The sequence below is a fragment of the Nicotiana tomentosiformis genome, chromosome 1, assembly GCF_000390325.3.
Source record: "Nicotiana tomentosiformis chromosome 1, ASM39032v3, whole genome shotgun sequence".
NCBI lineage: Eukaryota > Viridiplantae > Streptophyta > Magnoliopsida > Solanales > Solanaceae > Nicotiana > Nicotiana tomentosiformis.
The window spans coordinates 14,249,858-14,266,214 of NC_090812.1; positions in this window are offsets into that span (position 1 = coordinate 14,249,858).

Sequence of the window (16,357 nt, forward strand, 5' to 3'; positions counted from 1 at the left end):
GGGTTCCTGCTTACAAACTAGGAGGTCAGTCACAGGTTATTTCGTTTGGTGATGCATTGATCTCATGGAAATCAAAGAAACAGGAGATTGTGTCCAGAAGCTCTGCGGAAGCTGAGTTCAGAAGTATGGCATCATGCACTGTTGAGATAGTTTGGCTAATTGGGTTGTTCAAGGAACTTGAATTCGGCTAAACTCACCTGTGCAGCTTATGTGTGATAGCAAAGCTGCAATTCAAATTGCAGCCAATCCCACCTTCCATGAAATAACCAAACGCATTGATATAGACTGTCATTTTGTTCGAGAAAGAATACTGCAAGGCATAATGAAAACCCAGCATGTGTCCACCAAGGAACAGCTAGCAGACTTTCACAAAGAGCTTGGGAAAGACTCAGCATGACTATCTACTAGACAAGCTTGGAATGAAGAACCTCTTCAAGCCTTCAGCTTGATAGGGAGTGTTAAGAGAAGTGGAACTATTAAACTACAGTTAGCATAGGTAGTTAAGAGTAGAGTTAGCTAATCTTATTAGTTAAACAGTTAGAAAGGTTGTTAGGAGGTTAGTAACTAATTTGTAGTATAAATACACTGTAGATACTAAAATGTAAAGAAAGTTTATTTTCTTCAACTTCAATAGAACAGTAATTTTGTTTCTCTGAATTCTCTCTTAGCTTCTTCTCCAAGTCGAGCTTTCAGCTAAGAGCTTCCATAGCCATGGAAGCTAACAAGTTTCATTCTTGTAGGGCAAGCAGGGAATAGGGAGAGTGCGAATAAAAAAGAAGGAAAAAAGGAAAAAACTTACCGCAACTCAGGAATACAACAACACAAGCCAATCTCGAACCAATGCAGGGAAATTTGAAAACTATGACCAGTTAGTGAGTCACGAAGGCTATAAGCAGAAAAGGGAAGGAAACAAAATGACGTTTGTGTGAGAGAGAGAGAATAGAGCTCTGGAATGTATTCTAGAATTAATCGATATCACCAAAGAAAACATATGTACAGGATAATTTTAGTTACTAATTTACCCCAAATAACATTGAAATTACAGGTTTGCCATTGTTCGTCCTTCTCAACTTCCATTTCTAAATAGTAGCAATATATAATTAATAATAATATATATATATATATATATGAAAAGTGAAGTGGCACCTCTCTTTGGCCAAGGATCATATTTATTTATTTTTGCATTTTTTCCTTCATTCTTTTCATTTAATTTGTATAATAATTGGAAAATGATCATTTTCTATCCTATTTATTACATCTCATTATATCTACTTCAGTTACAAAATAATTAATTAAAATACTAAGTAAATGGAATAGGCCTAATAAAGCTCAAGTAGCCGTTTGGTTTTCCCCAAGGAATGCTCAAATGTTTGCAAAAATGGATTATTTCCATTAATCTGAAAAATGGAAAGACACCATTTAATTATTGAATTTGAAAAGGTCCTTCACAGCCTTGAAGTTCTCTCTATATATATCCACAACTATATCCTTCAGCTTGCTTTGATAAGTAAATTTCATGCCTTTTTGTTTTCAACTAAATGGTAATTATGTTTAGATTTTTTTTGTTCCACTAGAAACAATGGTAATCTCATGTTTCCTTATAGGTGCAAGATATGAATATATTTGTGCGGGCGTCTTCTTAATTTAGTAGTTCACAACTTATGTGATTCAATTGTGCCACCATGGCATCCTTTATATACTTGATCAAAAGTCGAGGCATTATGTGCAAGTGCAGTGTAAGAAACTATCATGTCGAAACCTTCAATTGTTTACAACTATCTGAATTATGCATTTTTTTCACAATAGTGGTTATATCTTTCTTTACATGTTTGCAAAAGAAGTAAACTTTGTAGATAATCAGGTTTATGTACAATTAAAAATTTATTTCTACATGTATTTTTCTATATTAATGATAATTTTCTGTTTTGTTTTTATAGGTGCAAGAAATGGCTAAATTTGTGCACAACCTTTCTATAGGTCCCTGGTAATTGTATTACTTTTTTTTAAGAAAGAAAAAAAGAGCACAATCAGCTCCTATTGCGATAGAGAGGTTAAATTTAGTTCATGCACTTATATCTTGTGCCATCTTGTGATCTTATAGTATAGAAATGAGTTGATCCTTTCAATTTTTTTGCATACTAGAGGTTTAGTTTTATTTTTTGAAAAGAACATTGTTATTATTTCAGAAAATAACTTGCCTCTAAGGAATAACTTATAGGTAATAGTTTCATAGAATCATAGTGAATATAAAAGAAGAATTTGTACATATTCTCATTGTGATAATGATGGGCAAGAACCAATCTTAAATTCTGAATATGAGATTGTGATAAGATACAAATTATATACAGATAAATTATTTGACCCTTATTATTTTGGGAATATGAATAGTAATTTTCGGGATTCACCCCTAAACCTTGCGTGTGAATATGTTTCTTGCCTCCTTTATACACTATCATTATTATCACATGGCCCATATTACTTGTATTAATTACTTTCTCTTCAAACTAGTTTTTACTAAATCTTTTATATTCCTTTTAGCCTCTCCAGACTTACAAGTCCACTGTCTCATAAAATATTCTGTCAAATACGATAGCAGAATGTAATTGCGAACTCCTTTTTTGTCAAGCTTTCCCGGCATTACACCAAAAATATTGAAGCAACAAAAGTAATATCAAGTTATCTATGTTTGTTAAACCATGTTCAATTGTTCTGTACTTTTCTTATTACTTTGCATCTAAAATTTGTTATTTTTTTGATAACTTTTGTTTGTAAGTATATGTATTATCTTTCTTTTTTTTATTAGAATTTTAATATGTCAACAAGAAAATATGAATTCGCATGTTAAAAATGCCACAAAAAAAAAGATAAAAGAATTGAAATTTTAGTACAATTCCCAAAAGGAGGAAGAATTTATAGTAGATGAACAAATCACTAATATAATAGAGCTAGAAGACAATGGAATCCAAGAAGAAGAAGAAGAAGAAGAAAAAGTTGGTGAGAGCCTAACATAGAACTTTTAGAAAATCAAAAAATTCTAAAAGAATTGAATAATGATCCTAGAAAGTAGAAACATATATAATCCTAGTCAAGAAATCGATTATAAATAAATTATTAGTAATTTTACAACTCAAAAAGCTAGAAAAATAAATTTCAAATAAAATTTTATTACATGTAGGGCCCCTAGTTGAAGTTTGGCTTTAGGCCCCAAATGCCACTGAGCTGCCCCTGGATTAGGGTTCCATGTAAAAAAACTCCCTAGAGATTATGGAGCTTCTGCGTATAAACGTTCAGCATATTATGTTGAAATTCCATCACATTAGCTGGAATCTCATATATAAAAAGTTCGAACCCCAGCATAATATGCTGGATTTTTTCGAATTTTTAAGAATATTTTTGTTCAAATTTTATCTTTACATGAAAAAGTGACTAAATTTCAATTATTTTTGAAACTTTGGCTATTTTTCAGGCTATTTCTAATTTTTTGTTTTCCGTTTATTAGCTATATGACAAGGCGAACTTGGACCTCCAACTCTTTAACCGAAGAACAAGGATGCAGATAGTGGGTACAAAGCAAAACGAAGTGAGAATTGGGCGCAAAACATGGTTGCTACTTGCAAACTATCAAAAATCTTTGATGCCATTTAAGACCCTCCAACACGGTTAGAGGCAAAGTCATGATCTTAAATATTCTGAATCTTAACTTCTTTTGATTACTGGCTTCGGGATAGACCATTTATACATAATTAAGTGAATTTATTAATGCAAATACATCGTTTGAGCCAAAGTTACTGAATTCTATCGAATTAATAACCTTTTTAGGTCTCGAAACCGCAAAAATGACATTAGGTAAATGTAACGACCCGACTTGTCGTTTTGAGTAATTACTCTCCTTTTTACTATTTGAAGTCTTGAATAGTTTCATATGATGTATTATGACGTGTGTAAATCGTCGGTTTTAATTTTTCAGGTGTTTCGGGATTAGTTCGGAAGAATGAATTTCATGTTGGAAGTTTAAATGAAAAAAGATTGACCGGAGTTTGACTTTTGTGCAAACGATCCCGAAATAGAGTTTTGATGATTTCAACAGCTCCGTATGGTGATTTTGGACTTAGGAGCATGTCCGAAAAATTATTTGGAGTTCCGTAGTTAAATTAGGCTTGAAATAGCTAAAATAGAAATTTAAGTTGGAAGTCTGACCGGAGAGTTGACTTTTTGATATCGGGGTCGAAATATGATTTTGGAAATTTAGAATAGGTCCGTTATGTCATTTATGACTTGTGTGCAAAATTTGAGATCAATCGTACTTGATTTTCTATGTTTCGATGTTGATTCTTCAAAAATACGTGGTATCATATTAAGCAAATGAGCTCCAAATTCATTTTTAATTAAAGCATTAGATCCGTATTGAAATTACGGAACCATAGCAAAAAGAATCGTCGAATTTGGACATCGTATGAGAGAGTTATGCTCATTTCCGTGTCAACAATAATTTCTTGTCGCCGTCAGTGCCCAGGGTAGCGTAGGGCGCTATCCCTGGCGCTGGGACTACTGGAGGTACTGGAAAGGACGCCACAGCCAGCGCCCCACGCCACCTGTGGCGCCACATATGTAAAAATCCCATAAAACAGGGAGTTTTGCTATTTTTACTCATTTTTGAGTTTGGGGAGCTCGATGAAGGCAATTTTTGGGAGATTTTTACGGGAAAACATTGGGGTAAGTATTCCTTAAACATTGGGGTAAGTATTCCTTATCCTATATTGATTATATTTCATGATTCCATATTCATTTACATCATGAATCCGTGAATTTATGAAAGAAAAATCAGATTTTTATAAAATCTTCCAAAAATGTAAAATGAAGATTTGAAGGGCAATTCGATGTCGTAATTTGATAATTTTTGTATGGTTGAACTCGTATCGGAACGGGTATTCGGATTTTATGAGTTTCGTCGGATTCCGAGATATGGGCCCCACTGTCGATTTTTCGAGCGGAGTTGGAAATTTTTGTAAATTGTTAAATTATAAGTATTAGAGTAAGTTGTGATTAATTTGTACGTTATTTGAATAGATACGAGTCGTTTGGCTTGAATGGAGGAGATAGGAAGGCGTATGGATGTTGATACGCACGGAATGGAATTTTTGGAGTATTGTACAGCTTTCTTGGTATTGGATTTGGCTTGTTCGAGGTAAGTAACTCTTCTAATCTTGGAGTTGAAGGTATAAATCCTGAATTATACGTGTTATGTGTTTGGTGTTGAGGTGACGCACATGCTAGGTGACGGGTATGTGGGCGTGCACCGTGTGAGCTGTAATTCCGTTATTCCTGTGGTACTGTGTAATTACCTGAACTTATCTGAAATCATGAAAATCTCTACGTACTAGAGGTATTGAGCTGAGAATCATGTTAAAATCATGTTGAGGCTATATGCCAGTATTATTGAGACCCACAGAGGTCATATTGTTGTTGAATTTGTTTAAATTGAAATTTTTAAAACTCAGTCATGTTCATTCATTTCATATCACCTCTCAGTCTCTGTTGCTATTTATTAATTCATCATATCATCATTTTGGGCTGATTTTCATGACATTGTGAGCCCGAGAAACTGGAAAGATTGATGAGTGAGTGAGGCCGAGGGCCTGATGTTGAGGATATTTATGAGATCGGGTTGTGCGCCGCAGCATATTTCATTGATTTATGCCATAATTGGCTTGTTATAGCGCTTGGGCTGAAGGAGCCCCTCCGAAGTCTGTACATAGCCCCAGTGAGCACAGGTACCTACTAAGTGCGAGTGCTGAGTGACTTGGGAGGATTGAGTGACTGTGAGGCATGAGTGACTGTGAGGATTGAGTGACTGGGAGGACTGAGTGACTGTGAGAATTGAGTGGTTGGGAGGACTGAGTGACTCAGAGCATTGAGTGACTTGGAGGACTGAGTGAAATGATACTCTGAGAGTATGCATATGGTTTTTATTACTGAGGTGCATCGCATTGACATGCACACTTGACATAAATGCATAGAGATGCATTTTCCTCATGTTGTACGGTATCACGTCATTCATGACTTCTCACACATATTGGCATATGGGCATATTGATGCATTTTTCACTGGCTATGTGGAAAGAAAATGAAACATCTTACTTATTGTTGAAAGAAGTTTTTGAAAAATTACTGTTTCAAACTTACTCATATTTTTGGCAACTTCGGTAAAAGACTTGAGTTTTCACTGATACACTTGAAAGGCAGAGCTATTTTCAGAAATCATGATTAAGTTGATCATGTTATTGTTGAATTATTACTTGTGTTGCTTTAAATTATATTGTTATGAAATGTTATTGGCTATTGGTGTTGGATCCCGACTTGTGTTCCAGCTCATCACTACTTTCAACCTAAGGTTAGGTTTGTTACTCATTGAGTACATGGGGTCGGTTGTACTCATACTACACTTTTGCACCTTACGTGCAGATATTGGATAATGATGTTGTTGTGATCGACGGGAGCTGAATTTGGAGACGTACCTGTGTTCCGGTCGTAGCTGTCTCTTGTTCATGGTAGCCTTAGATTTATAAAGACAATCTGTTTATGTACATTTCAAATAGATGATGTATTTATTTCATACCAGCTTTGTAAATTCTAATCTTAGAAGCTCATGATTTGTACTAACAGTCCTTGGGGAGTGTATTAGAGTCAGTTATATATTAATTGAATCGGATTAATTTTATTTGGCTTACCTAGCGGGTGAGGTTAGGTGTCATCACGGCTAGTTGGATTTTGGGTCGTGACAAGTTAGTATCAGAGCTCTAGGTTCATAGGTTCTATAAGTCATGTACAAGTGTCTAGTAGAGTCTTGCGGATCGGTATGATGACGTCCATACTTATCTTCGAGAGGCTACAAGGCATTTATGATAATTTTCCATCTTTCTTTCCTTATCGTGCGGAATTGATTCAGCTTGAAACATAACTCTTTGAATTCCTTCCACACATTTGTGTGCGCATGTGAGCGCTCGGTATCAGTTGTTCATCACTGACTTGTGATTCTATAAATGAGGTTCGAGATGTGTATTATGTGTTTTAGTAATGGGCCAGTCTGGAGGACTTGGGGCCAGGTTTAGACCGCAGCTTAGGCTCGGTAGCTTCAGTTGTAACCTATATATTTGGACTCATATGTCCGATAATGCCCCTACAAGTAGAATTTATGGCTCGATGAGCGGTGGAATGGCTTTGTGATGAGTATGATGTAATTGCGGGATGTGTTAAGCCGATGTGAATGTGGCGAGAAGTGTTTCCTTGAAGTGTAAAGGAAGGCCATTGGGTGCTTGATTTTCGTTTTGATGTGATGTACAGTCTCGAGTGTGAATGTTTCGAAGATCTTTCACGTTGTTAAATTTTGGGACAAATTAAATTCTCATATCTGGTTAATGAGTTTGGACTTAGAAAGATTAAGTGATTCTATAGTAATTGTAATTGCGAAAGGGTATAACAAGATACCAATTTGAGGCTAAGCAGGTGGGTTATCTCCTGCGGAGTAATCTACGTAGGTGTGTTCCTTATAATGTGAATGGAGAGTTTCTTTGCTACCAGCGGGGCGTATGTGTTGAGATATGAATTTGAATCTAGTTGAAAAAGTTGACTTGAGTGTTAAGAGAATGAATGAGAACTTAGCGAACGATTGAGGTATTTTATGGTTGGTGTTGCATGAGCTTGAAAAGAATTTTTGTTGGACCGACTGCAGTATTATGACAGTAATAAAGTATGGGTATTGTGAGTTATGGAGTGTTTAAATCTATGGCTTTGAGCCAAGTGGGGGAGCCTGCTATTGATAATTCAATTCATGGTTATGTGTCAAATTTTTTTGTTTTAGTCTGAGGTATACTTGGGAATCAATGATGACTTGCGGAGGTGGAGTTCGAGAATGACTCGAGTAAGGAAATTTTTGGACACGAGTTATGGAACTTTAGGAGTATAGGAAAATCATTGGATAAATAAGTTGTTATTTATGAATGATGTAGTGTGTACGGAGTATGAATTTGATCAGCGGTGTTAAGGCAGGGTTACCTCTTTAAGTGTTGTTATGCTAATGGGTCACGTGTCTTTCAGCCCGTTTGGACGGTGCAATTTTTAGATTTGAGCAAAATGGGTGACTCTCGAGAAAGTCCCAATAGGTCTGAGGTTTATATATAGCAATTGAGAATTTCCTCCAGACTTGTGTATGGATAAAATCTGAGATTTGTATTTGATGGTGTCAGGACTTGCGATAATTCTTTATGACTATAGATTCTACATTTTAGTATAAGAAAAGGGGAGCAGAACAATTTTAAATTCACATAAGGTATTTTCAGAGTGAGTGTTACGGTTATCGTATTTATGGAGGTGCTTAAGAAGAATACAACGGCTTATGGGCCTTAGGGCGGTGTGGTTTTATGTTAGGATGTCTTGTAGTGAGCTTTGGGTAAGGATAGTAGTGTTCTGACAAGGAGAAATGTCAACTTGAGGGTAATGCAGAAGAAACTCGGAGAAAATAGGACAAATGGGTAACAAGTTGGACTAGTATGGTAATTGTATGTTCGGTTCTTTTGGGGTAATTATGATGTGGTGGGGCTCTACAGATGTTTTGGTGGTAATATTCTAGGGTTTGGTGACCTGCGTGGCTTGGTAGAGTTAGGGAGATTCAACTCTAATGGCTTCGTTATGTGCAAATAGATTTCAAAGTGTTCTTGATGGTTTCTACCATGGTTTGAATCGGATATTTATTTTTTTTTACCGGTGTGGGGAACATGTTGTGTATTGTGATTTTCACCTTGAAGGAATTAAGAGAAAGGTTTCTAACGAACCAGGTATGTAATTTGCTCGTGACTCAGAGTTCATAATGAGATTTTTGTGCTTGTCACATGATGGCATGATAGATGTGGTTTGTTGTGTGGGATTAAGATTTACATCTACAAGTTGGCAGTTCAGTCTTGAAGGGAAAGTCAAGAATTTTGGACACAATGGTCAGTTTCAGATATTTAGGTGAATGTTATAACTGCTCGGTAATACCTGAGAAGGGTGCGCATTTCAGAAGGCGCATAGTGTTTTGACTTATGGATGTTCATCGTTATTGCGGTACTCACCTAGTTGATAGACTGTTGATATTCTAGTTATTGCTATGTGTCACGGAAAAGCTTTGGAAGAATTCCTCGTGGGATGATTGTGCATGAGATATGTGTTAGTCATTCAAATGCTAGAGTTGGGATCAGTTATGATGATTCATGTGTCCTATGAATTTGGAGACTGGAGTTCTCAGAAGCATATTGTTTCAAGGTTGTGACCTATTTGAAGTGAGTATTTTATTTAAATCCAGTGGAGGCACTAGTTGCATTAATTATTTGGGACAACTACGCACTATGAGTGCGTATATATGTGAGGTTTGAGCCAATGTGCGGGCATCGGGGCAAGTATTTATACTCGAAAGAATGATTAGGCTATGATATGCCTAGAGTTGACTGTTAAGCATAAAGTTATAACATTTCTCGTGTTCTTACCTTTGTTGAGAACTATCTGGTTTGCACTTGAGGTTACAAAGAGGCTAATTCCCTGAATAAACTTGCTAGTTGTTATTTCTGCGTTAACTTGCCGAATTGAGTTGTGATATCACACTCTGCACATGCCCACTCTATGGCGTGGTATTTATACCAGTCCATGAGCATAAGAGTCTTATTTCAATTACCATATACAAGTGTACTTATTTGATTGCTCCTATATGATATGCTTGGACTGGAGGCCTATGACCATGCCAGGCAGATTATATTATTGGCACGTGAGTTGTCCGTGCGGATCCACATACTGATATTATTGGCACGTGAGTTATCCGTGCGGATCCATATATTGATACTATAGCACATGAGTTGTCCGTGCGAGTGATGTTAATGTGAGCTCTAGAAGAACTGCTTACTGTTATTAAATTTGTGGGTCTTGGTTCTACTATATGTAATGAGCTTATTGCATTGCAGTTATGGTGGTGCTTGTTGAACTTGCAATACGGTTCTCTTCTTTGAGACATTTTCCATTTTTGGGTGCACGGATTGCACAGTTGTGGATTGAGTTATATTGGTGTGGCATATCTGTGGGATAGTTGTGTTTAATAATATAAGGTCATTGGACCTAGAATGGGTACTATTAGGTTTGATTACGGTATATTCGGGAGGATAATATTGAAAGTTGGTTTAGAAAGTGATTATGGTTCTGGTTGGGGCGAGAGAGCTCCATGACTTGTTGATCTGATAAGGGGTTATGAGATTCCACGTGTTTCTTTTATTATCGGCTGTGTACGAAGGTTTTGGAATGAGCTGTTGTTTGATATGTGGTTTAATACCGGTATCGGGTTTGTTTTAAGCAGCTACAGTGATTATAAATTATTGCGAGTATGCAAGTTGTGTAGTATATCATGTGATTATATCTGGAGCTATGGCTAAGGCCTAATACAGCTTATTAAGACTCATACAGTGTGTAGATGTGAGATTCGGGCCTTGAAACAAAATATTTGGATGTTGGAAATTGGATTCCAAGGTTAATGGGCTAAGACTAAATTAGTTATTTTCAGTTATGTGGTGTTGTCATGCCTATATGGTATAGGGTGACGTGTGATAACCTCCCGAGTATGTGCGTGGTAAGATGGAATAGTGATTTGATGGCTTGGAAAATAACTCTTGGCACGTTCGAGAATGAACGTATATTTAAGTGGGGGAGAATGTAACGACCCGACTTGTCATTTTGAGTAATTACTCTCCTTTCTACTATTTGAAGTCTTGAATAGTTTCATATGATGTATTATGACGTGTGTGAATCGTCGGTTTTGATTTTTCAGGTGTTTCGGGATTAGTTCGGAAGAATGAATTTCATGTTGGAAGCTTAAATGAAAAAGGGTTGATTGGAGTTTGACTTTTGTGCAAACGATCCCGAAATAGAGTTTTGGTGATTCCAACAGCTCCGTATGGTGATTTTGGACTTAGGAGCGTGTCCAAAAAATTATTTGGAGGTCCGTAGTTAAATTAGGCTTGAAATGGCTAAAATAGAAATTTAAGTTGGAAGTCTGACCGGGGAGTTGACTTTTTGATATCGGGGTCAGAATCTGATTTTAAAAATTTGGAATAGGTCTGTTATGTCATTTATGACTTGTGTGCAAAATTTGAGATCAATCTGACTTGATTTGCTATGTTTCGGCATCGAACCTAGAATGTTTCGATATCAATTTTTCAAGAATATGTGGTATCACATTAAGAAAATGAGCTCCAAATTTAGTTTTTATTGAAGTATTAGATCCATATTGAAATTACGGAGCCATAGCAAAAAGAATCGTCGAATTCGGACATCGTATGAGAGAGTTATGCTCATTTCCGTGTCGAGAATGATTTCTTATCGCCGTCAGCCCCCAGGGTAGCGTAGGGCGCTATCCCTGGCACTGGGACTGCTGGAGGTACTGGAAAGGATGCCACGGGCAGCGCCCTACGCTACTTGTGGCGCCACAGATGTAAAAATCCCATAAAACGGGGAGTTTTGCTATTTTTACTCATTTTTGAGTTTGGGGAGCTCGGTGAAGGCGATTTTTAGGCGATTTTTACGGGAAAACATTGGGGTAAGTATTCCTTATCCTATATTGATTATATTTCATGATTCCATATTCATTTATATCATGAATCCGTAAATTTATGGAAGAAAAATTAGATTTTTATAAAATCTTCCAAAAACATAAAATGAAGATTAGAAGGTCAATCCGATGTCGTAATTTGATAATTTTTGTATGGTTGGACTCGTATCGGAACGGGTGTTCGAATTTTATGAGTTTCGTCGGATTCAGAGGTGTGGGCCCCACTGTCGATTTTTTTAGCGGAGTTGGGATTAATTTGCACGTTGTTTGAATAGATAGGAGTCATTTGGCTTGAATGGAGGAGATAGGAAAGCGTATGGATGTTGATACGCACAAAATGGAATTTTTGGAGTATTGTACAGCTTTCTCGGTATTGGATTTGGCTTGTTCGAGGTAAATAACTCTTCTAATCTTGGAGCTGAGGGTATAAACCCTGAATTATACGTGTTATGTATTTGGTGTTGAGGTGACGCACATGCTAGGTGACGGGCATGTGGGCGTGCACCGTATGAACTGTAATTCCGTTATTCCTCTGGTACTGTGTAATTACCTGAACTTATCTGAAATCATGAAAATCTCTACGTACTAGAGCTATTAAGGTGAGAATCATGTTAAAATCATGTTGAGGCTATATGCTAGTATTATTGAGACCCACAGAGGTCATATTGTTGTTGAATTTGTATAAATTAAAATTTTTAAAACTCAGTCATGTTCATTCATTTCATATCACCTCTCAGTCTCTGTTACTATTTATTGATTCATCATATCATTATTTTGGGCTGATTTTCAAAACATTGTGAGCCCAAGCGACCGGAGAGATTGATGAGTGAGTGAGGCTGAGGGCCTGATGGTGAGGATATTTATGGGATCGGGTTGTGCGCCGCAGTATATTTCATTGATTTATGCCATGATTGGCTTGTTATAGCGCTTGGGCTGAAGGAGCCCCTCCGGAGTCTGTACATACCCCTAGTGAGCACAGGTACCTACTAAGTGCGAGTGTCGAGCGCGAGTGCCGAGTGACTTGGGAGGATTGAGTGACTGTGAGGCATGAGTGACTGTGAGGATTGAGTGACTGGGAGGACTGAGTGACTCAGAGCATTGAGTGACTTGGAGGACTGAGTGAAATGATACTCTGAGAGTATGCATATGGTTTTATCACTGAGGTGCATCACATTGACATGCACACTTGACATAAATGCATAGAGATGCATTTTCCTCATGTTGTACGGTATCACGTCATTCATGACTTCTCACACATATTGGCATATGGGCATATTGATGCATTTTCCACTGGCTATGTGGAAAGAAAATGAAACATCTTACTTATTGTTGAAAGAAATTTTGGAAAAATTACTGTTTCAAACTTACTCATATTTTTGGCAACTTCGGTAAAAATTTGAGTTTTCACTGATACACTTGAAAGGCAGAGCTATTTTCAGAAATCATGATTAAGTTGAGCATGTTATTGTTGAATTATTACTTGTGTTGCTTTAAATTATATTGTTATGAAATGTTGTTGGCTATGGGTGTTGGACCCCGACTTGTGTTCCAGCTCGTCACTACTTTCAACCTAAGGTTAGGTTTGTTACTTATTGAGTACATGGGGTCGGTTGTACTCATACTACACTTCTGCAGCTTACGTACAGATATTGGATAATGATGTTGTTGTGATCGACGGGAGCTGAATTTGGAGACGTACCTGTGTTCCGGTCGTAGCTGCCTCTTGTTCATGGTAACCTTAGATTTATAAAGACAATCTGTTTATGTACATTTCAAATAGATGATGTATTTATTTCATACCAGCTTTGTAAATTCTAATCTTAGAAGCTCATGATTTGTACTACCAGTCCTTGGGGAGTGTATTAGAGTCAGTTATATATTAATTGAATCGGATTATTGTTATTTGGCTTACCTAGCGGGTGAGGTTAGGTGTCATCACGGGAGGTAAATTCTGAATACATATTACCCTCCCTAAAGTCTATACTGGGTATATTGTTATTGTAGTCTCTCAGTTATTTTCTTAAACAACGTTAACATGAAGTAACACAGAAATTCTACTATGCCTATGTGAGGACAGATACTTCTGCGCACCCTGTCTGTATCAAAGCAATAATGCTTGACATGTATTACGGAAACAAACTTTTATCACTTAAAGGTCTTTTGGTGCCATCTTCGAAATCTGTTGTTACAGAACGAAGCCCATAAAAAGGCGAAGGAATTAGGAAAACTATCCGGTATATCCATTTATAAGTAACTTATTACAAAAATGGGCCAATTTATAAAATATTATTAATATTACCAATTAGCCATCTGTAGCTAAAAAAAAATTAAATTTTTGCTTTCTTTTGAGCGGGTGTTATTAGAATAGATTGGGTACATCTTAAGGAGATTGAATCTCAATTTTGGGATGATTTGGTAGAGTTTTGAGGTAATTTGAATTGAAAATTCGAATTAGAAGATAAACATGAAAAAAAAGATATGTGTATCATTTGTGTATCACATATGTATCATACTTGTATCAAATGTACATCACATGTATATTCATGTATACCTGTGTGAGATACATGCATGATATGTTTGATATATGTATCGCATAAGAATTTTTTAAACTCGATTTTAACTACAAATTTTGATACCAAATCAGTCCAAATCACATCCAATCTTCCTCAAGATTTGTATATTGACTCATTTATATGTTTTCAATAAATTTCAACTATATCCACTGAAAAAGGTCCTTTTTTGCTTAGATTTTTGAAATCTTGTATATATATATTTTTGTATTTCATCACCTTATTTGCTACCTCATCCATGAAGTTTTTTTTCTGTCTTGCATCTAATGTTGCTAATCACGCTTAAAAATATGAAAGGAGATCTTTGCGTGTGATTCTTGGAGAGAACATTATTTATTTGGGTTTTCAATTTTTATATGTGATTGGCTAGTTTTGGTAAATATATAATTAATGGCTTGATGTTGGTAAGTTTGACTCTTTTTTTTTTTGAAATACGAAACAGCTTTATTAATTCTGAAATAAAATATCATTACATGAGGAGTTGGTAAATCTAAACTAAGCAACTCCTAAATCAATAGTTGGGGAGCACCTTCCAGTGGAGTATAAAGTAAGGTACTTCAAAGTAAAAGCTTGAGGAAGGTATTAATCCTTCCGGATAAACAAAAGCAATTACGAAAATGGTTAAACGACGAAGGAATTATTTCTTGTCCTAATTCTGAAGTTGACTAACTGATTTTTGTCATTGTTCAAAGCAGCTCTTACCTTCATAGGTAAAATGTCAGCGCCCGAAAATAAAATAGAAGTCTTCTTATATAAACTCCAGTTAGCTAGTGAGTCTGCAGTGCAATTAGCTCCTCCTTCATTTTTATCAAAGCACATAGAGGACCAAGAGAACCAGTGATGTTTTTTACCTTCTTCTGAATTGCCCCAGAAAAAGTTACAACACTGCTTTTCAATAATTTGGAGTGTGGTTATGGGGAGGTTAAGGCTAATGGGCCTAAGATCAGAAAGTGACTCAGGATGATCCACCTTAGGAATTAGAATAAGACAAGTATGGGTGATAAACCTAGGTAATTCATGACCTGCAAAGAAGTATATAATAAGGTTAATTAAGTCTGAAGCAATAATGTCCCATGAATCCTGGAAGAATAAAGCAGTGAATCCATCTGGCCCGGGGCAGAATCAGGATTCATGGAAAAAATAATATCTTTAATCTCATTCTCAGTGGGAGTGACAATCAGCTCCTCATTGTTTTGTTCAGTCACAATTTTATTAACGGATAAGGGTCTTATTTGCCCATCTACTATCATAAATAAACCTTATTTATCTTCCGTTTACGTTTTCTATCAAAAATATCCCTACAGTTATACATTAGGTTCATATTTACCCTTACGCGTTAAAATGAGTTACATTTGCCATTCGTTTTACTTTAAGATTATATTTACCCCTCTACTCTTCAAAAAGGGTTACATTTGCCCTTCGTTATACTTTCTTGACATATTTATCCTTACAATTATACCCTACATTTACCCTCATCCGGTAGATCGTCATGTCCCACCTTTGTTTTCCTACATGGCGCCTATGTGAATTTCTTTTTCTTCCAATTTAAATATGGTCACCTATTTAAGATAATTTAACTCGCCCACCCAATTTAAATAAATCAATTAGAGATAACACTATAGTTTCGTTCACTCACTGTCCAAAATTTTCTCGCTCTCCGAAAAACATGGAGTTTTTCCATTTATTTTAGTTTGTGTGTCTTATTTAAATTGGGTGGGCGGGTTAAATTATCTTAAATAGGTGACCATATTTAAATTGGAAGAAAAATAAATTCACATAGGCGCCATGTAGGAAAACAAAGGTGGGACATGGCGATCTACCGGATGAGGGTAAATGTAGCGTATAATTGTAAGGATAAATATGTCAAAAAAGTATAACGAAGGGCAAATGTAACTCATTTTGAAGAGTACAGGGGTAAATATGATCCTAAAGTATAACGAAGGGCAAATGTAACTCTCTTAAACGTTTAAGGGATAAATATGAACCTAATGTATAACGGTAAAGATATTTTTGATAGAAAAATTAAACGGAGGATAAATAAGGCATATTTATGATAGTAGAGGGGCAAATCAGACCCTTATCCGTTTTATTAATACAATCCAAATAATTCCCATCTATATGTTGAGGAGGTTGAGTGAAGAGATCCGTGTAGAAGTTAATAGCTTCAT